The 23263-nt window shown below is 42.2% G+C and overlaps 1 protein-coding gene across 7 annotated transcripts in view; it reads left to right on the forward strand.

Moving 5' to 3' along the window:
• Positions 1–23263, forward strand: part of Rai2 (retinoic acid induced 2) — an 83028-nt gene that overhangs the window by 29866 nt on the left and 29899 nt on the right. For 2 of the 7 annotated variants that reach the window (XR_607936.3, XR_001872882.2), the window contains exons 2-3: positions 5473–5633; positions 6842–7225. The exons of 2 other annotated variants lie outside the window; for them this stretch is intronic. The gene's annotated coding sequence lies outside the window, so the exon portion shown is untranslated. Of the gene's footprint in view, positions 1–4979; positions 5074–5472; positions 5634–6841; positions 7226–19268; positions 19433–23263 lie in introns of those variants that run through there. 3 more of the 7 variants (XM_029555608.1, XM_029555607.1, XR_607935.3) reach the window with 2 other exon arrangements.

The following is a 23263-nucleotide window of genomic DNA, read 5'->3' on the forward strand; positions in this document are numbered from 1 at the left end:
CGTCTGCCTCTGCCTCCCAAGTGCTGGGATTAAAGGCATGTGCCACCACACCCAACAAATATTAATTCTTTAAAAAAATAAAATAACTCATTTCCAAGCTGGGGACTGTACCTCAGTGGTAGCATACTTCTGGGTTTAGTCCCTAGAGAAAACAAACAAACAAACAAACAAAAAAAAAAAACCTGACCATGGGTCTTGGGTCTGCTACCACAGGTCCCTTATCTAACTCTTCTGATCCATGACCCATAAAGAGTTGATTCTGCCCAAAACTCATGTAAAGGATGGAGTTGCCTCTTCAGAGGTGTTTGAGAGAAAAATTGGCCGATCACACACTGACATCTGAGCATGCAGCTTTTTCCTTTATCCCTGGCTTCTCATGGTTGCCAGTTCTCATGGGCTTGAACATTCCTCACACTTTCTTCATCCCTACCTACCACTACTATGAACCCAAGCCTCAAAATCAAGCCCTGTTGACATGGCCCAAGCCTCCTCCCTGCTTTGCCTGATTTGTGCTGCTGTTCCCTTAACTGCTGTTCCATAGGCCTTGGTCAGATACCTCTTGCTAATGTACTTCTCTGGTTACATCATCCTACCTAAAGGTCGTTCAGTGACTCCTTGTTTCCTGGTGAGTTAAAGCTAAAACCCCACACATGGAGCTATTTCTTCATTTCCCTAACCCATTCTCCCCATAGAGGCCAGACTGGCCTTCAGTGGGGTATCATGAGAGGTTATCTCCAGGTAATACAACTTGTCTGGGCTGAATTATGCATATATGAATGTCAAAGTGGGGAGTATTAACAAGAAGATCCCAAGAATTCTTGGGTATCTTTCTAGATGAGAAAACAGCACACAAACTGAAGCATTAAGTCTATTATCATTACATTGGCTGTCCCAGGCATTTTGAGGTTAGTGACAAAGGAAAGAAAGGAAGTAAGGAAGGAAGGAAGGAAGGAAGGAAAACAAAAGACAAAGAAGGAAAGAAAAAGAAAAAGAAAAGCCCCCTCACAAACTGAAGCTTTCTGGCTTTAAGAATTATAGCCTTACTGCAAAGCTCTCCCTCCTCTGAGTCATAATAACACCTTCTGGGCCTACCAGCAAGAAGTAGATATTAATTCAGAATGGCACTGTTGCCACTTACACAAGTTTTGAAATTTTCAATAGAAACACTAAGGCCAAAGTCCATCCCTCATCAGTGGAGATTGTCCCTTTCCTTAGGAAACATTTGAAATGACTATTCAGAAAAATCACAGAGCAGCAATATTCCCTGTCATTTTTCAAGCTCCTGCTATGGATTGAACAGTTGGACCAAGGGATTTCCATGCTATTTCATTCTGGTAGGTGGATATATTAAGGTTTCTTTCACCAAGGAAGACTTGGGGTTCAAAGAGGGTTAATAACTTACACAAGATCCTACCACTCGCAGGCAGTAGAACTGGGACCTTATACAGATGCTCAATAGAACGTTCTTTGGTGGTGGAAAGATCCTGCACTGTTCACTCTAGTAGCCATTAGCTATGAGGCCTGAAGTTTTAAGTCTGTGTATTTTATGTGTACGAGTATATTTTCTGCATATATGTAAGTGCACTCATGTCATGCAATGCACACAGAGGCCAGAAGAGGGCATTAAATTCCCTGGAACGAGAGTTAAAGACAACTGTTAGCCACCATGTGGATGCTAGGAACTGTCTGGATCCTCTGCAAGAGCACCCAGCGCTCTTAACCACTGAGCCATCTCTCCAGCCCCAAGTCTGTTCATTTTAAATTTAACACACTTGGTAGGGCTAGTAGCAACTGTGCTGGACAGTACAAGACTCCGAGGTGCTTGTTCCACCCATGGCCCCATTATGCCTCTCTGCTCTCTGCTTTATGTACTATGTCAAATCTATCTTCCTCCTTCCTGACCTAGAGCAACTCATCCTTTCCTGGGAATCCAGTGGTGTTGAAGCTCTAGTGTGCATCAGATTTACTCACCCACTCCATGCTGCAGATAGCAGTAGCAATTGGCTCAGAGCAGCATAAAAGAAGCTGCTACTGTCCTGGATAGCCGATCCTTTTTTAGTCCCACCTTTGTTTGGGTGAAAGTCAGATTTGATGACTCCCGTTTGACAACTGTTCTAGAAAGTATTGACTTTATTGTGGAGCAATTCTGGAGCGAATAGAAAGCCAGACACAGGGTGGAGGAAGAGACATGGTCTCTAAGAATGCCCAGAGCACCCTGGTGAGTCAGGGCGAGCCCTGCCAGAGTGGCCCATTTGCTACCCCATCTGCTGCTGTCTGTGATCAAATGGAAACAGAACAGTTAAGTAGGAACTAAGACAAGTGAAGCCAGAAAGACAGATAATGAAACTGGGTCCTTCTCCCTTCTCCCTTATTTCTTCCCCCTAATTACAGTCTGTCCATTTTGGAGGGCAAAAGCTAGCAGCCCTGGGGCTGAAAAGTGGATGTGGCCAGTGTTGACTCTTGATCAACAATATTTTGAACAATACTGGTTTGAACAATATTGACGCTTTTCTTGTTTAAAAAATACAGGTGGAAAGAAGTAACTATGCCTTCTCACAGAAGTGAGTACTAAGCTGCTCTCTTTGTGGATGAGGCAGTATTGTGGCATCACTTGTTTTCTAAATCTGTTTTCTCCCAGAGAATCGATGTTTTGTTTCTTTTCACTCTGTATCTTGCCCTCTCTTCTCCTTCTTTCTTTTTTGATTTTAGTTTAAAAAATATTTTATTGAGTTTCTGTGCATTTCATATAAATATTCATCAAATTTAGACTACCTCCCTCTTTCTTGTTCCCCATAGTGCCCCTCAGCCAGATTTCATGTGTTCTGTTGTATATGTTAAGTCCTATGCAGTCAAGCATTTGTACCCTGATGTCCCTCTGTGCAAGTTCATCCACTGGAATCCAGTCAGCCTATCTAGAGTCACTCTCTTAAAGAAGATCTACTCTACCTCACCCAGCAGTAATCAGTGTCCAATAGTTCTTTGACTAAGGTTGGGGCCTGCTGCCCATTTACACAGTTCTATGCTGGGTTTTTGTCTGGCTGAGTTGGTACGGGTCTTGCACATGCTGTCACCATTGCTGCAAGTTCATATGAACACGGTCCCACTGGACTGAAAGCATCTGTTTCCTTATGTTCATGCACCAAGTTTTGTGTTTTGAGAGCAGAAATCATGTCAGTTCTGCGATTTGGTCTCATATCAACATTCATTCTCTTGAACCAGGCAGCATTTCTTGAAGCTCATTTTAACCATAATTTCTGACAATTCAGCCCTTTTGGGTTCCTGATAGTGCACCCATAGCACTTGGAAACGTTTTCTACTCAACGTGTTATCTGCATCTGTTTCCAAAGGCAAGTCCTTACAGGCTCGAACTCAGGTCCTCCTTTCCATTATTATACGGTGTCTGTCCCCATTAATTGGTGGCAAAATGTGAAATTCATGTACTTTTGAGTACTTCCACCTTCCTACCACTTAACTGTGTGCTATCTACCTATGAATGAGCTCAACAAATGCAGGCACACCAATGAATCCCAGAGCCTGTCTCTCTCTCACACCTTTGTCACTGACCCTCTCTCACCAAGGTGAAGCCCACCTTCCTCTGGTGAACTCTGTCTGCTCTCAGCTCCCTCATGAGATTTGGAACATGAATCTCTTCATGCTCCATTCATGTGAAATGCTTCTGCCTTTGCTTCCGATCAGCCGCTTACCCCTTTCTTTCTGTGGAGGACTATATCCAATGTTCCACCCTCTCCTTCCCTTTTCACTGCTTTGGCAGTTGGAGGTAAATGTCTGTATGTTCTCAAAATCCAAAATGGAGTTGAAGCACCTGAACAGAAATGTAATGTATGTGTTTCCACTTAAATCACACAGTACTTATTAAAAACAGCTATTTTCATTTGTAAAAAAGGAAACGAAGGTGCTCACAGAGGTGCGTTCTGAGCCATGCACAGGAGAGGTGGGCAGAGCAGATTATAATGGGTATCGTCAGTATTGCTCAAGAACTTGGACTTCATCCTGAACGGTTTGAAGTGGGCCAGTGACACTGTCTAACTTAGGTGTTTGATCTTTCATGCAGTGAGGAACGAACTGGGGTGGAAGCAGTGGAAGGTGGAGATAAGGGAACAAACATCCCCTGTTGTAGTGATCCAGGAAAGGAAGTAAGAAAGAATAGAAGCAAAATAATGGCCTAGGATGGTGGAGTGAAGGGCTAGATCCTGAAAGAATTTAGGAGGCTATCCCTGTGGCATGGGAATGTCTGGGAGCTAAAGTAAACTGTCTCCACACCCTGGTATATGCCTTGTAGACCTGTGACCCATGCTCCCTTTGCAGTCAGGGGTAGTCCTAGTCCAAGTCATTGACCAAAAAATCTTGGGGTGGTCTTTGTTATCCCCTGAGCCCCCAGTTCTGAAGAAAATAGGATGCAAACATATGAATGGGTCAGAACAGCCTTTTAAAACCACTCTGGAGGGTGGGGGTGAAGTGGACAGGCACAGTCATAACCAAGAGCACCTTCCCTCAGCAGCTTTAAATACAGTTTACAAATACACTTTCAGTAGGTCTGACCCCACAATACTGTGGGTATGTGGGTGATCCTGTTGGTTCAGGCTTTGACCAGGCCCAGCTAGGAGGAGAGATTTGGATGCTGACCTGCCACTAGCATGACTGGCCACCTGTCCTATTTTGCCTGGGATTGAGAAAGGTTCCTAGGATCTGAGACTTTCAGTTTCAAAACCCAGACAGTCCCTGGCAAACCAGAATGAGTTGCTTACCCCTCCTGCCTCTCCCTTCCAAGGGACGCATTGCAACATGGACAGCTGAATTGGGTGGGGCCCAAGGAATGGAGACAGTTCAGCCTGGGGATTTGGCTTGGAGATGCCACCACAAAGCAAAAAAGGAGCTTTGGGATACAGAAGGCAGGAACATATCCCAAGCCCTTTCACATAGCTTCTCTGGTTCCAAATGAAATGCTTCTCTTGAAATAGGAGCCAGAGAACTCCCTTCGGCTTCCCCAGAAACTAGAGTCCTTCTTAACCCACCCTTCTGAGGTCTTGTTGGGACATTTCAGGTGAATTTCAGGTGAGTGCACAAATTTTTTGAGTCCTGCTTGAATCTGGGACTTGCAAATTTTTAATGGACATGGGGATATTTTCAACTGGGCCCTGCATGAGAAAAAGAGTTTCTTTATATACTGTGTTTCTATATCTTTGAGATCGTACTTAGAAAAGACTTCTTTTGTAGGGGCACCAAAACGTAGAGCCATTCAGATATTTATTCCCAAAGTGACTCCGGCCCTCCATTATTCATAACTCCTTTGAAACTAAATTACAATTTTTAAGTCTTCCAAAGTTTCCCTTCTCATCACAACTATTTCTCTTGCAAAATGAACCTCAGTAAATAAACAGACAACATGTTGTAATGGTAGGGACAGAGGAACACTTGAAATAGGAAGCTAATAAAAGGATCTTTCCCTTTGAGGCCTGCTACAAGCCTTCAGCTACATTCAGAATTCAGAAAAAAAGATACTGGAAGAAAGGACTTCAAACATTTTCTGCCATAAAGAAATAATAATTATTTGAAGAGGTAGATATGTTTACATAATGTACTCATAAATTGGAGCATCACAGGATATCCTATATGTAAGTACGTTTTTTTTTTGTGTGTGTGTGTGTGTGTGCGTGTGTCAGTTAAACACCAGAAAAAGAGAAAAAATAATACATCAGAGGGAGGCGACACACTCATCTTAGAATGGCAATTCCTTCTTGTGGTGGCATCTGAACCCTCCACAGTAGGAATAAATGGGGCAGGTAGTCTAGGGGCATTTCAGTTCAGAGAAAGAAGAGAAAAGAGAAAATAGAAAAAGACACAGAACATGGAAGAATAAGATTTTCCTTTGCCTACATGACTCAGATAGCAAAAGAGTAACAAAGGCTCCCAGTGAGAGTTGAGTCTCTGGAAAGGTACAATCCTTTAGGGCACTACCCCGTCCTCAAATGAGTCTGTGGGTGACAATGAGCTTTGGCATTTATCTGTACCCTTCCTTCTGTGTCACTGTGTGAGGAAGAGATATTAGTTGGAGCAAAATTGCCTACAGTCTGTTCTTTCCCAAGCATAAAGGATATGGTCAGTGAGTGAAAGCTTAAATAATAGCACCAGTATTTTACAAAGGTTTTCTATCTCACATCCACCTTAAGGAGGTCAAACAAATTTTTTTAGTTTGTTGAGACAGGGTCTTCCTGTAGCCCCAGCAGGCCTGGAACTCACTAAGTATCCCAGACTAGCTTCAAATTTGTGGCAATCCCCCTGCCTCAGCATTTTCAGTGCTGGAATTACAGGCAGGGGCTACCACACTTATCTGAGAATTTTCAAATCCAAGTCCTTATAATGTCTTAAAAGAGGTGGAGAGGGAAGAAATTTTGCAAAGATTTCTTTTCTGGGACTGCTCTGAATTAAGACTATTATGCTGGAAGTTTCCAAACTAGGCTCTTTCTGGTATAGGGTTTGGAGATAACTGGTCCCTGCTGCCTGGGATGATGCCCAGGCTTCAAGCCAATCACCTGCTCTTGGAGCCACCAACCTTAGCTTCTCCGCCTTATCAAAGTCTCTGTCAGATCTTTCAAAGACACATGGCCAGAAGCACTGAGAACAAGACAACAAAATGGCCGATGGTGCCCCAAATGTATCGGCCTATTCAAAACCCAGGCCAGGTCCAGTCACTGAAATAGCGTATCTGAGGTGGTCATTTTTCTTAACTTCCAAATGAGATTATGATTGATTAATTTCGCGTCCTCACAGGTCTCGTCATATTTCTCGACGTGCTTTCTGCTCCCTTTTCTTTTTGCTGCAGGAGGCAAACAGAACGGAGGCGGGAATAAAGCGATGGAACATACATCGTAATGTGTCTGGAGCAGCATCAGAAAAGGACTTATTTGTTCTCCTGGGCTGTGGAGTGCCGAGTGATTGAATGCTCGCCAAGCTGTCAGTTTTATGAAACAAATTCCCTAACCCCCTTGGCCCAGAGCTTTGCTCAGTCTGAGATGGAAAAGAAATAACTTTTAATAGAAAACTCATTGCTAAAATCTAAGATAAGATTTCAGTGTTACTTCTCTCCTAAGAATAAAACGAAATATTGAAGCAAGCCTTTGATGGGGGTGGGGGAACTGTCAGGGAACCTTATTTTTCAGTTCTTGGTTAACAAACTATGTTAATAAAAATATTTAGACTTTTGTGATGCATAATGCATTTTTATTCCTAGTGAGCTGGCCTGTTTGTATACACAGATGTTTCCTGTGGTCCTTCTATCATGGCTTCTATTTTTTCTGAAACAATATTTCCAGCAGGAAACAGAATCTTATGTTAAGAACCTAGGCCCCTCGCAGACTCTGTTGGTGTGAGTGAGGATATTTTCATTTCTAGGTTTAATACTTGAGGGAGTGGGGTGGGGAATCTCCCTTTATACAAAAATGTGGAAAATGCTTTTACTAAAAAGCGAATGCAAGGAATGCACTATATGCAGACGTTAGGCAGTTCTTCCCTTAGTTTCTAGATTAGACCTGACCAATTCATCTAGGCACGTCCACTGCTGAAGGGCTGTGTGGCTTTTCTGTCTCCTGTCTCACTGTCAAAGCCGCCATGAGTAATGCCTGCCCTTTCAACCAAACCCTCGGTGTGTTCAACTGGGTTCACAGATTTTTCCACAGCATTGTTCTCACAGAGCGGGCGGCTTCCTTTCCAGCACCAGGAGCATTGTGGCAATGCAGCTTGCTACCTCAGTTTCTCTGCCATTCTATGGAACCTGTGCGAGTAAATTAAAATAAAATCCACAGGCGAGTATGCTGAGGAAGGAAAATGAGGTTTTACACATCAGCACTTTCAAAAGGGGGAAGAAAAGAGGTGAACCTGTCTTAATTGAAAAATGGCAGAATGCCCTAATGAAAAATCAAGCTCAGGATTCAGTTCCTAATATCTCAGTGGTGAGTGTATATTTCCTCCTGTGGCTACCCCGTGAGTGAATTCTGAAATAATCAGGCAGTGTGTTGAAATAAGATATCATTCAGTATTACTCCAGAAGCGAGGCATCACCCTGTCTGGCTGACTTGCCAGTAGCTGCCTAAATGCCAAGAAAGGAAAGGATGAAACGGAAGGACTCCTCCCTCCTTCCCCAGCTCTTTGGAGTTTTATTTTCTTTGTTCTCCAAGTAAATATTTTTATGATCATAAAATTAAGACATACATTTTTAAAACAATTCAAATATGGAAAGATAAAGAATCATCTATAGTTTTGCCACCCAAAGACTGTCTTGATCAAGTTTTTTTCTGTTTCATGCCCTGTCCTTGGAGTCTTTTCCCCCTACATGTACATCCTATATCTTCTCTGGGAGCCTTGAAAATAATATACTATAGTTCAAAGTCTTCTCAGGCTTGAACTGATTGACTTCAAAACTCTCTAACATACATTTCCCTGATAATCAACATAAAGAATGAAAAAAGGTTTCTAGTTCATTGCCTCTACTGTGTGACCAAAATAGTTAAATGTGTATTCCCTGTCTTCCATTGTCAGTTCCTCAGTCTTGTTTACAGTCATAGCCCTTTAGTACCTGGAACCTAGCAGTTGCTTAGTAAATACTGTTGAATTAATGAATGAATAATGACAGTTTATCCTCACGTTACTCTCAGGAGGTATCCATTGGCTCCTGAGGCTAACGTCTTCCCACTACCCTTTGTTGCCTCTCCCCTCTAGTCAGATTGAGCTGTAGGTACCTCTTGACAGAGTGAACTTATTTCTTTCTATTTTCTACATCAAGAGGAAAGGTCCAGTTAGATTAGTATATAATGGAGCAAGTGTTTTTCTGTAGGTCTCAGCAATGCCTCTGTACAATGTGCAGTGGTGATACCCTCTCAGCAGGATGACTGACAAGTATGTACAATGCCTGGCTTACAGGAGGGAACCAATGTTTGCAGTTACTAGTATTTCGACTACTCTCTTTCTAGTGACAACATAAATAAAGAACACTGGAGACCCTGGCGCATCACCTCTCTCTTCACATATCCATTAATTTCATCTAATAAGCATAGGATGACTTCTGATGACTTTGTATCTCTGTGCCAAGTAAATCAGAGAAATAACAAAGATCTGAGGGGCCTCTCTAATAGTCTGTTTCTTGTGCTTCTGCTGTGACTGAACATACTTCTTCTACAGCAAGACACCTGCTGCATTGTAGCTGTCTGTTCCCAGAGCTAACTCTCCCACCAAACAGGTGGGAGAATGTACCTTCCATTGCAGTCACCTCAGTCTGGGATCCACAGTACTTGTAACTGAGGAATCATTCAATATAGATTCAATAATAGATGAATGAATGGATTGTATCACATTGTATATATCTTACCCTGAGCACAACTACCCATATGGACTTTGTGCAGTTTCCTAAATGAAAAAAATCCAAACAAAGTATAAAATTAAATCTTGAGTCTTTGAATCTAGAGTGTAAGTCTCTGAGAGATAGGCACAGAAATACTGGTTCTGCCAAGTGCCAGCTTAAGGGAAAAGTGACACTTCATTTTAGTTGTGATAAGTCCATGGACTCACTGGCTAGCATATAAGGGATTTTGAGGGGTGGCAATGTGTGTGCAATACAGTTTCTCATCTGCAGCTTTTAGCTTGAGTTGTATGTGTGCTGCCATCTCTTTCACACAAAATCTGATGAGCTAGCATTTATTTTTGACAGCATCTCAAACCTTGTGCAAGTCAGAGCTAAGGACTACCATTATTTTTAGGATTATTTCGGGTGGTGGCAGAACAACCTTGATAATAAAGAGAGTCTTTAAAGGATGTCTTCTTAGGGTTCATTTAAAAAAAACCTCTAAAATATCAGTAAAGAAAAGAGCTGAGCTTCCCAGAGCAAAGTATTCACTTTTCACATACTGGCCACAAATAAACATACATAAACATATAATCACTGAGACAGGTTTCCTTCTCTAATTCGCAGTGGCAGCAATTTTTGATTAGATGCCAAAACATGTTTTGTACATCTTCCTTGATTTGAAGACTGCGTTTCCCAACCTCCCAAGCAGTTGTATGTTTAGTCATGTACTTGAGTTCTACCAATGGAATGGGAGTAGAAATGATACCTGTACACCTGGTCCAACCATAAGATATTTCTAGGCTTTCTTCCCAACTCTTTCCCTATGTACCGGCTGTCTGAGATGCAGTAAAACCTCATGGTCATCTTGGAAGCCACTTTCAAAGACAGTAGAGTCTCCTCTGTCTAGGGAGGGTCATTACATGGAATAGAATTACCTGATTTGAAGTACCTACCCTAAAAAAGTAAGCTTGAAATACACTTCCATTATTGAGCCATTACAAGTTTGGAGCTATTTGTGAGGTGGTTCACCCTACCTTAACTAAGTCATCCTGAATTTTGTTTTAAATAGCTGCCAGTTTTCAAAGGCCTTTTGTGGATCAGAAATTGTCACAGTAATAATAATCCTTTCACAAGCTCTACAAAGGTAGTCTCCCTCATGTTACCATTGTAGATACAACTCCAAGTGAGAAAGCACTAAGTATTGTCCACCACTGTTACCCTGGGGTTGGCACAGAAAATGGGACTGAAGAGGCTCTTGATGAAGCTTGTCAACAATGCAGGAAAGGAAGGTTCAACAATAAAAAGGGCTTTGTCACATTCCCAGGGCCCACAGCTAGAAAATGCTGAGACCTACTGTTGAACTGTCTGGTTTCAAAGTGCAGCTGCCTCAGAGTACCAGTAACCAGAGACATTATAAAGAATGGGACAAGGAGCCAGTAGGGAACTCTTAGGATAAATGCTTTAGTCTCTTTATGTTTCCTTCCTTCCTTCCTTTCTATCCCTCCTTCCTTCCTTCCTTCCTTCCTTCCTTCCTTCTTTCTTTCCTTCCTTCCTTTTTCCCTCCCTCTTTTTCTCCTTTCTTTCTTTTCTTATCTTTTTTGAGATAAGGTATCAAGTAGCCCAGGCTGGCTTCAAACACTATGTAGCCAAGACTGGCTTTAAATTCCTGATCCTCCTGCCTCCACCTCCCAAGTGCTGGAATTATAAGTGTACACTACCATGCCCAGACTTCTTCTTTCATTCTTTTGAGAGTCTCATCAAGTTTCCCAGTGTGGCCAGGAATGCAATGATCTTCATGCCTTATCCCTCTGAAAGATGGGATTATGGACATGTGCCATTATTCCTGACACTTATCCTATATTTCTGATTGGAAGAATTAACATTATTTTCTTTAAATAATTTCTTTGGGCATTTTTCTGCTAAGACTAACTGATCTCTGTTATCCTTGCTATGACTGGGCACTATTCTGTATAATAATCTGTGACAACTACTTCTGCCTTGGTTGACATTTGGGTTGTTTTCAGTCTTCCTATCATAAAAGAGCTATGACAAACATGCTTGTACTTGTGTCTTTGGGGTAGATTCCTAAGAGGGAAATTATGGGCACTCTGATAGGCATGTTTCCACTGCCTTCCACATGTAGAGACTTATTTCTGCAGAAGAACTAGATGTTCAACAGATATGGAAATGGACTCAGTGGATTAATTCTTCAAGTTACCGTAACTAAGAACAATAGTGGAAGAAAATGTGCCCATAATCTCTGAAATCTACAACTGTACTCCAATCCCAGGACATAGGATGGCAGTGAGGGGTACTGGAATCCTGAAGGGAGACCATAGCACCTTCCAGATATTGTTTTTTTTTTCTCTGCATCCTCCTGATGACGAGGTACCATTGTCTGGAAGGTACAAGCTGATCTGGATCCAGGAATGTGAAACAAGGTTTCTATAGGTAATAGCCTTTAGGATGGAGGGAGTAGGGAGGAGGATGTCTAGACTAGCTGTCACTGCAAGGTTTATACTCAGAGGCTGAAGCTGACGGTTGCAGGACACTCACTCTGTCCTGACATGTCTGGACAGCTTTCAGGGTGTGCAAGTGGCTCCAGGTAGATGTCTTTGTGGGTCCAGCTGTATGTGCTCTGAGATGTCCCTGTCCATGAAGGATATTCCAGCAATTAGGATGACAATGATGATAATGATGATGACAGTGGTCATGGTTGCAAAGAGAGGCAAGAGATGATTACCCAGACAATTACAGCTCAGAGCTGACCCTGGGAGGAGCAGGGCTTGCCTCTGTTCTCTCTCTCTCTCTCTCTCTCTCTCTCTCTCTCTCTCTCTCTCTCTCGTCTTATCCAACAGGGCTGTATATCTATACATGCTGTGTATGTAATATGTATAGTGTTATATGTGCCTATATAGGGTACGGTGCAGCAGCAACATGGAGTGTCCCTGTATGTAACACTGAAAGCTAGTATGGAGTATGGGATGGGATGTGTATACATGGAATGATATGTGTGAATGCATGTATGTGTGCTTTTAAGTGGGAGCTGATTCAATCCTTTAAACTACTTGTGGTGCCCATCAAAATCATGTATTCATGTTGACAATTTTTCTTCTGCCTTCCCTGTAGCCTGTGGCAAAAAAAGAATGTTAGCTTCACCCAAGAGAACGCCTTCAGCCAGTTCTGCCTCAGAAGGCCAAGCTATGGTGAAGGCCTTAAGTTTCCATTGGTCACAGTTAGACAGGGAGAAGCAGAGTAGCCTCCAGAGTGGTCTGATTTTATTTGACAATTCCTCTTATTTATTACTCTGTTGTTTAATTTATTTTAAAAATATTTTATTTTTTTTATTTTATGTGTATGAGTGTATTGCCTGCATGTGTGTAAGTACACCCATGTCATGCAATGACTGTGGAGGTCAGAAGAGGGCGAGGAATCCCCTGGAGCTGGAGTTACAGACAGTTGTCAGCTGCCATGTGGGTGCTGGGAATCAAATCTGGGTCCTCTGCAAGCGCAGCTAGTGCTCTTAACTGCTGAGTCATCTCTCCAGCCTCCTATTTTAATTTCTTATTGAGATATATTTAATACATATTGTAAGATGGGTTGCTGGGCATGGTGGTACACACCTTTAATGCTCAGCAATCTGAAGGCAAAATTAGGTGGATCTCTGTGAGTTTGATGCCAACCTGGTCTATATAATGAGTTCTAGGCCAACCAGGGCTACAAAATGAGACCCTGCCTCAAAAAAGGTGGGTTTTGGTGGTAATAGAACCCAGACCGTAGCACATGCTAGGCAAGTATTCTACCAGCTCTCCAATACAATTTTAAGAACTGATGACTTCGTGAGTGCATGTATGTTCACCCATTTAACCACTACCATATCAAAACAAAATACAGTTCCAGCACCCCTCCCCAAAGTTCCCCTGAGCCCTTCTCTAGCCAAAATCTTATGAAGGCAAGCACTATTCTGACTTCTGTCTCCTTGGATTAGTTTTGTCTCTCTAGATTTTCATATAAATGGAATCATAAAGTATGCAGCCTTTTGTGGCTGGCTGTTTTCACTTAGATAATGCAGATGAGAGTCATCTTCTTTTTTGTCTTTTTTTTTTGAGACAGGGTCTCCCTGTAGCCCCAGCTGTCCTGGAACTCACTATGAAGACCAGGCTGGCCTCGAACTCACAAAGATCCGCCTGTCTCTGCCTCCCAAGTGCGGGGATTAAAGACCTGCGCTACCACGCCTGGCAAGCTTCTTCTTCTTTATTGCTGCATAGTGTCTTATTGTATGGATGTATAACAGTTTGTTTATCCATTCTCCTGCTGACGGACATCTGGGTGGTTTCCAGTTTGGGGCAATTGGAAATAAAGCTGCTATGAATATTCTTGAACATGTCTTTTGGTGGCCATATGTAGAGCTGTCTTAATGTTGCTTGTGATAGCATTTGACAAAGATAGAGCTTGAAAAAAAAAAGAACTGTTGCCAAAAATTAAACAGAAACAACAACAAAACCTCTGAATACCCCAGAAGGCTTCCAAGGAAGAATGAATCAGTCAAATGCCTGAGGCTTGCCTTGAATCTAACTATTTTTCTCCCTTGAGAGGTAAGAGCATTACCCTTGGGAAAGGTAGCAGCCCCTGTGGGACACCTAATTTCTTCTGCAAAACAAACATTATCTCTGAGGATCTCTGTATTGATGGAGCCAGAATATACAGTGGTTAAATTACTTCTCCAGTATACACTGGGGTCTTTGGAAGAGCCACTGGTTGCTTCAGCTTCCATGGGCTGTGATTTGGGATCTGATGCCAAGATTTGTTTATTGGGTACAAAATAATTCCAAAAGCATCCAGTTTATTTTGTGAGAACTAGAATCATGGGAAAATCTACCTTGTCACCTGTCACTCATCCACAGGACACCAGGAAGGATTCCTGAGAGTGAAGAACAAGAAAGAAATAAACCTAGACCTTTGTAGTGGTACTCTCCAGACTTCTGTGGCCTCTTGTCTGACTCTTTGGATTGCAGAAGCTGGCTAGCTGGTCCTGTGTCCTTGGTACTTACCTGCCAAAGTGCCTATGGGGTACTCCTGCAATTCTGTTCCAAGACTTTAGGACTGGCCCTGGAGGCAGTCCTGGCCCAAGAAAAAGGCAAGCAAGATGCCTGGTAGCTTGCTTATGTCCACCAGGAGCAGCCTTCAGTCAGTGTTGCAATGGAACTGTAGTGGATGCCCCAGCTTCCTTCCCCTTAGTAGAGAGAAGCCTAGGGTGAATATCCAGTGGCATGGAGCCTCATTGCCTATAGCACTTAGCTACCCATTAGCACATCCTGAATAGGCTACCTTCCCTTAATGGCTTGCGACACTTTCCCACAGGCACTGCTTCAGATACTCCTATACACTAAATACACCTGAGTCTTAATCTCAGTATCTGTTTATGGGGATCCCCAATACAACTATGTTCCCTCTCCCAGGAGAAATATTCTCCAGCATGGCATGCACATTAATTTGATTTGGGAGTTTTGCAAATTCCGTGGTACCTTTTGCATCACCTCTGGGGCTCAGTTAAGTCACCACTAGGTATCTTTGCTGTGGAGAAGTTTGTGATTAGGGGATGGCGGGGGTGGGGTAGGGATGGATACTTAGTAGTATTTAATTTTCAAGCTGCAATGAAGGCAAGCAGGTTTATTTCCATTGCTCCCTAACATCGTCACTCCCAATACTGTGTGCAGTGATTGTGTGATTACAGAAAGGCGCAAGGAAATGAAATCATTTAAGACATGGGGAGGGCTAGAAAGGGATAGGGGGAGTGGGAGTTGGGTTGGGCATTGTTACTTAAGAGGGTTTTAAGCCTGAGAAAATTGCCTTATAAAACACAGATTGAAAAGGAAAGACAAAAATTATATGTTTATCATGATAAACAGTTCCTTTAAAAATAGAGCAAATATGATGAAATAATTTTGATTTATTGGGCACAGAAGTTTTTTTGTTGTTCTTTCTTTTTTCCCTCCATTCTTCCTTCTTCACTGTCTTTCTTGTTTTCTGTTTTTTTGTTGTTGTTGTTGTTGTTTTTTTTTAAGACACCGTCTCTTCTAACCCAGACTGCCAGACTGGCCTGTAACTCATTTTGTGTTATGTAGCCAAAGCTGTCCTCAAACTCCTGATCTTCTTATCCCCTCCTCCCAAGTGCTGGAATTAGATTAAAGCCATGCATCCTTATACCCAGCCAGAGGACAGAAGATTCTAGAATAATTGTTTTCTTGTTTGATTTTCCAAAATGCAGTTGTAGTATAGATGTGAACATTATGAGGAGAAAAATCATAATGCGCAAAGCAATCTGTCTAGTTCCTTTTAAATCTTTCCTTGGAGGAGAATTTTTTTTCCATATAAGAAAGGGAGCAGAGGACGAAGGTGGGGCTCAGGGCAAAAGGATATAATTAGCTATAACATTTCAATGATAGGAGTTTGAGTTTGCGGTTCTACAAGGATAAACACACTAACGTATCTCAGTGGGACTGGGGAAATGGAGGCCTACAGCATTCAGAGAGGGTAAGATGTTAGACTGCAAATACAGAGTTTGGTTTATATGTGCTCAGGGCACAGCTCGGGGTGGATTCGAGAGCACAGAAACTCAGGCAATGGAATGCCCAAGGGTGGTGGAGGGAGCATGATTTGGGACTTTTGAAGGGCTCCTGTTTGCCTGGTGCCCCTCAGCATCTGGGGCAAATTTGGAAGCACAGAAGCTGTTTAAGTTACATTCTATTAACCTTTTCCCCACAAGCAGTATTTCCCTGGTCTGATCCAGGACAAGGTCACACAGATTATCTAATCATTTTTGCTGTTTCACTGATTACAGAATTAGAAACATCTACTGTCTGGTAAAAGTAGGTCATGGGAGTTCCTGACTGCTATGTTGCTAATAGATTTCTGAATGGCAGCGCAGGGGCGCCTGCATGTGACATTTGAGCAGAAGAACAATAGTGATCACTTGAGTTATTCTTTTGGGCTTGAGTTATTCTTTTCTCCAACATTAACACGTGTGGGGGAAGACTCACAGATTACAGGTGCTGGGGAGAAATGAGTCATTGGGATGTTCATCCAAAAGCAAATAAATGCTTTTATCAGGGCCTTACTTCTTCAGCCCACTCTTCTTGTGGCTGTGTGCTACTCTGTCACTTGCCTTTCTAATCGCTGTTCTCCTCCCTGGCTTCTACCACAGAAACCTTTTCCAGAGCTACTGTCTAACGAACTGGCAGGACACATAGGATCTCCTTTCACACCCGCATCCCATCCCATCACCTCCAAGATGCCTCACAATTGAGAAGCACCACGTTGCCTTGTACTTCTCTTGTCTTACCTTCTCCTGAACCTCCTCTTTGATCTTTTTGGTGCCCTGTTGTCCTTCCATATTATTCTGATTTTGGGATAGTATTGGCCTCACACACTGCACACAAAACGAAACCATTTTGCTTTATAATGAAGTAGTTAAACTTTTAGGTTTCAAAATGGAAATTGAGTCAAATGATAAAGACCAAGACATGGTCTTATTCACCATATGAACATTGCTCTCGTAAGTATATATTTAGATAGGGTATGCTGTGGGTATCTCTGTTGCTGGCTGTCCCCTCTTCTTTGTAAAAATACAGTTTTTGCCTTAAACCACATCTTCCTTTTAGCTCCAGAAAATGGTGATCAAAATGACGTCTGACCCAAACCAAATGTGTTCATGTTTAATTTGAAAGCTGAAAACAGTGAGTCCTATGAAGTCTCCTACTCACTCAGCTCCTCTGCCATTGGGTTCACTAGAAATTAGAATTTCCGGTGGGAAGGAAAAGAATAAATCAACCTAAAACGATGTAATAAAATCCTCTTAAATAACAACCAGGTAGTAAATGAATACATACACGACCTTCGAAATGAGCATGTATAGGGAAGTTGAATCCAGCGAACAGCAGGCAGTGTGCCTGCCCTTGAATAATAGGCAGAGAGATGAAGCTGCTAGAGATATTTGTGGATAAATCTAAAATGCAGAAAATTGTCTTTTATAAACACACACACACACACACACACACACACACCATTTCGGACATTTGACAAAACTTAATTTCATTGGTATTGACAGCATTGCCTTTGTCAAGCATACATTTAACAAATGAGATTGAACAACCACCCCACTCAGTTTCATCTGATTTAATTTGACAGCCAAAGCAGGTAGATAGAATAATGTACTTCCACAGGGTGTAAGAATGTTTTCCCTGGCTTTAGGTGACATAGCTTGCTAGATTAAGATTAAAGCAAGTATCTCCTCTGTTGCTTCTGTATGTTTCTCTTGTTTCTTAAAGTATAAAGTAAGTAAAGTGAGACAATAAGAAGTGTACAAGTCAATAATTTTTGCTAATATATACATTTGTAAAAGCACTATCCAAATAAAAATATACAGTGTTCCTATCCTTGAGAATGCAAAGAAGTTCACTTCTTAATCAATACATCCCCATTGTCCCATCTCCAATGTGACCACTACCCTAGCTTCTAATAGGATCAATTTTTCTCAGCTTGGACTTAATATAAAGTGCACTGAACAGTATCTGTTTCTTTCATTCATGGAAATATATTCTATATTTATCCACATTATTACATGTATCAGTAATTTATTCCCAGTTACTTCTCAGTAATATTCCTTTATATGATATAGCACTTAAGTGCCGAACAAGTGGATGGTTTCTGGGTTGTCTCTTACCTTCAGTTTTTATCCCATTTTTTACAAGAAAAAAATTATCTTACTTAGTGTTGGAGGCCCAAATTGTCTTTGACAATTTCATATATCTATATAATATACTCTGGTTGCACTTGTTCCTCCACCCTCTCCTTATATTGTCTAGATAGTCTAGAGAAGGACATCCTAGAAATAAGTGAGGATGATATGCCCATGGGTAAACTTGTTTCAAACTCATAGCAAAATCCACTCACTGCTGCATGATCCTCCAGGGGCAGGACTGACTCAAGCCAGCTCCAGGTCATCTTGTCACATCCCTGACAGAAGTGTTGAGGGACCATATACTTCAGTGCATCATCTCTTTAACCATGTGTGCTGGATAGCTTTAGTGTCAACTTGACACACCTGGGTTGAGGAAGCCTCAATTGGGGAATTGCCTCTGTTGGACTGGCCTGTGGCCATGTCTGAGGGGCATCTTCTTGCCAGCCCACTGTGCGTGGTGCCACCCCTGGGCAGGTGGTCTTGTGCTGCATAAGAAAGCAGGCTGAGCAGAGTCCAGGAGAGCAAGCCGGTAAGCAGCATTCCTCCATGGCCTATGCTCCAGCTCCTGCCTCCAGGTTCCTGCCCTGAATTCCTACCTTGAGCTCCAGGATCAAATGTGACCTGGGATATGTAAGCTAAATAAACCCCACTCCTGGTACCAAAATCTGTATTAGTCAGGCTTCTTGCTGCTTGCCTTCTCTCTTGCTGGTGAGTTCATCTTGCTGCTGTAGACTGAAGACTAGCTGATCTTTTGGAATTTGTCAGACCTTCAGCACCAGATTGGGACTACTGAGACATCCAGCCTTGTGGACTGAGCAACTACGGATTCTCAGCCTCTCCAGTGTCGCGCAGCCATTGTTGGACTACTCAGACTCTATCCTGTGAGCTAAGCTGATAAATCTCTATACATATATATTCATTCTACTGGTTTTGTTTCTTTGGAGAACCCTGACTAAGACACCATGACATAGTGAAAGGCAGATGAGTTTAGAGAACAGATGGTGGATGAGACCTGGGGAGGGTCTGCAGGCATCTTGGAGGAGAGAGGAGCAATTTCTCGTCTGGAGTGCACCAATACCTGGCACCATGCCTGCCTTTGGGCAGACCAATGACAGGCTTCATTCTGTCTGTCTTTGCTGCTCATCCTGACACTTTCCATTTTCTAACTCCTAGAAATCAACTTCCTACATCTCTCATACAACAGCAGCAACAACAACAACAACAGCAACAACAGCAGCAACAACAACAACAACAGCAACAACTGACCAGGCAGGATGGCTAGGGTAGTCATTTGCCTGGCAGAATGAGACACAATACCCACTCCTTCCAGTTGACAGGTGAGGAGAGCAACCGAGAGTACAGGTATGTGAGATATAGAAACTCCTGGAAGAGGAGGGGCAGGTGTGCAAACTGGATCTGGTGGTGTGATACTGTAAGGAGGAGGCAAGCTGTTTATCTGTACCACTTTGCCTGGAATTTTCCTGCTTCAAACACTGAACTCCCTAGGGCCTTTCCTGGGAAACCCTTTGGTCCATGGCCAAACCAAGATGGCTGGTCACCTTAGAAGAAGAAACAGTTTTCATGAACTTCTTTGCACATTCAGTTGACAAATACTACTGTGCTTCGATTAAAGACCATGCACTTTGCAAGGTTTGGGTTGATAGAGTGCTATCTGTCAAGGCCATAGTGATCCCTATCTCCCTTCTGGAGTATTTCCTCTGGAAAGAAAAAGGGGATTTGAAGAAGTCATTACAGCATCATGCAATACTTGCCTTAATAGGAGTAATAAGGCAATGAAGGCTTTAATTGGGACAATACACGAGGCTCCGGAAGTCCATAGAGAAACTAATCCACTACCAGTTCTTTATCTCCTTAGCATAGCCACAGATTTTTAGAGCTGAGAGGAAAAGCAACTCATAGCAAATTCAATCTGATCCCTCACAGTGACTATGGAACAAAGAGGGTGGACTGATAAGGAAGTAGACAGATTTAGGCCTATGGATGTAATCCCTTTGTGATGCTTAGGTCTCTGGACATATAGCAGTATTTCTTTTTCACTTGGAGAGTCCCTGTTGTGTGGTGCAAGGCAGTCAGTGTACAGTGAACAGGAGTCCTTGGCATTGTCTGTGCCCATAAATTCAGATTGACAAGCACACCCTGGCAAACCTTTCACGTCTTTTCAGGTCATATAGATGAAGGAGAGAAGGGCAAGGATGATGTACTGGGGCTAATAATTCAGTACGTTTGTAAGCAGGGCTCCAGGATTGAAAAGCTAGTGCCAGATTTTTTGCATGTTGTGTTACAACAGAACAGCATGTACTTCTAAATATCTAAAACTAATGGAGATGCACTCTTTCCTAAGAGGCCCAGTTATTGTTGGTTTAAATAACTTTTTAATGCACTTGAAATATATGGCAGCTGTTGTAAGAGCTGAAAGGCCAGCCCATTGCAATTTGGCCCTTACACAGACACACATACACAGACATACACAGACACACACACACACACACACACTGACACATACGCACACACATAATGACATGGAGAGAGAGAGAGAGAGAGAGAGAGAGAGAGAGAGAGAGGATAAGAGGATACTTCTGAATAGTTTACTTTCTACTCAGCAATTACAGGACAAAACAAATTCCCCTAACTAAAACCCTTATCTCCATGGGAAGGCCCAAACTTTTAGTCCAGTGTCAGAGACATAGCCAAGCAGGATAAGTCTGAGTCTTTCTTGCCTTCTTCGGCCCAGTGGGTGCTAATGATGTTTCCCTCTTATAGTGTGTCCTATTGATGTCTGCTGAAGAGATAGGGATAGGGCTTTTCACAGGGGAGTTTCTGTTTTTTCATTAAGTGTTAGAAACAGTGCAGATTTATTGGATCAATTTCTTTTTCTTCTTTGCCTACCTTTATCACCATTCAAGGAAAACAGAGATCTCTCCAAACCATTCTTTTTCTCTGAAAACAGTGCCCCACTGGTCTGAAAATCCCTTACAGGTTTGTAACTATCACACAGCTCTTTGCAGACTAGTTGTGACAGGTGGAGAAGGGAGTGCATCAGCCTCTCCTGGATGACCTCCGAGCTTTCCTCTCCAAGGAAGCAATAATGGAGGCTTATCCATGAGGAACGAAGTGCCTCTTCCCTTTACAGTTTCATGATGCCTTTCTTTGTAGCTTGTTCAGTACGGCTTGGCCTGATTTATGATTTTTTTTTGCCATCTGGTTTATTTCTCTTGTTTTGTATTGTTTTAAATCTGCTCGAGGCCATCTTTGACTGAACCTTTTTTTTAAAAAAGTACAAATTACAAAAGCAAATCATAAGAGTGTCATCTGAAGGCTAGGAATGAAAGAAGTCTAAATAGGACTCCAACCATCCCTGTGAAGTCTAGTAGCTAAAAATAAAGCTCCTTTTGCTTTGCTGGCCATGCGATAGAACGCCATCTCAGATGGGAACATGTGGACTGTAGCACTTGTTCAGAGAATTCTTGCCTGGGCTTCCTTCAAGGGAAGTACGGGGATTTTGTCAATAACTGGCTTCATTCAGTTAGTGGTTGAGCACCCACTGGGTGCAGTAATGATTGCTGATAGACACCGTTGTGGACACATTGTGATGGTAAGAGCCAAGATTTTCTTTTCACTTGGTATGGCCTCAGTTTTCATCCCATGAAATCCTGTCACTCTTTCTAAAGGCAACACAAGGTGATAAGGGTTGGGGATCCCTCTGGAGTAAGATGGCTGGAGTTGTTTGAAAGAGAAGGTATTCTTTGAGTGCTGGGTGTCGTCTGTTTTCTGGGAAGCCATGAAATATCAGGGATCTGGATAACTATGTTTAAACCATGTTCTTATTAAAACCAGCAGTTCTGGCTTTCCCATACAAAGAAATTCTGAAACGATTTTGGAAATACATTTACAAGAGTAGAATTCATAAATGGAACTGTACAGTCATCAGCTGCACTGTTTAGACATAAAGTTGGATGAGAAAAAGGGAAATTTACAAGTATGGATTCAAAGCTTTTAAATGAACTTGCCTAATTGGTAGTAATGATGTAGAGCATCTTGCTGGAAGGAAAACAAATTTCATATCTAAAAATATTCTCTAGGATGTAACAGCAAATAGAGCTTCAAACAATGCTTGCAAAACATCTTGGTTAAGGATTTGGAAGAAATTGTAGGATCATGAGTTACTGACTGGCACTTGGTAAGCTGCTCCAAAAAATTTGGAAACCTTGTCAAGAGGTTCCTAAATCCATCTGACCTTAGAATCACCTTCATGGAATTTTGGGCCTGCATGTTTCCATCTCTATTAGTTACTTTTGTATTGCTGTAACTACAGTGCCTGACAGAGCAGACTTAAAGGGGAAAAGATTCATTTTGGCTCCTGGTTTTAGGCCATCATGGGGAAGAAGACATGGTGGAGCTCATGGCAATGGGAACATGTGGTAGGTGCTCCTCACCTTGCAGTAGACTAGGAAGCAGAGAAGCGCTGGAACCACCAAGTTCTCAGGCTATTACTTTCAAAGGCCTACCCCAAGTACCTTACTTCTTCCAGCTAAGGGTTCTTCCCATATCCTAAAGAATCCACAGCCTCCTAAAATCATGCCATCAGCTGGAGAACAAACATTCAAAACACAGGCCTTGGGAGATGGTTCAGATTCAAACTACAACACTGTCAGTTCTATTGCGTCAGACTTTTGGGTATCAGATGGAGAATCTGTGTACACAGAAAGATTCCCAAGGGAATTCGAGTTTGAGAATTGCTTGCCCTGGTCAATTTCTCTGGGCAAGAGCCTATCTACCTCATACTACATTGTTTTTTGTTTGCAAGACAGAGGGTCTTAAGATGTTATCTTAGCATGTCCCAATGACTCTGGATTGTACATTTATTCATTAGCTCAAGACCCATTTTAAATCCCAATAAACTACATGATTACTTCAAATTACTGCAAATCAGGTCACACATAGCTTCTCAAGGTTTATTTGGGTCATTATTATTCTACTAAGTTCTCAGGACATCCAACTCCTCCTGAGTTAGTAATGCAGAGACACAAATAGCTTTTGGATTCTTTGGTGTCAGGATTGATTGAAAAGATTGTAAGTGAATAAAAAGTAAGCGAGCAAACAAAAATTAAATAAGGCTCTACTCTATGTACAGCGTGAAAATCTTTTGC

This window comes from Nannospalax galili, unplaced genomic scaffold (genome assembly GCF_000622305.1).
Source record: "Nannospalax galili isolate Female #2095 unplaced genomic scaffold, S.galili_v1.0 scaffold325, whole genome shotgun sequence".
NCBI lineage: Eukaryota > Metazoa > Chordata > Mammalia > Rodentia > Spalacidae > Nannospalax > Nannospalax galili.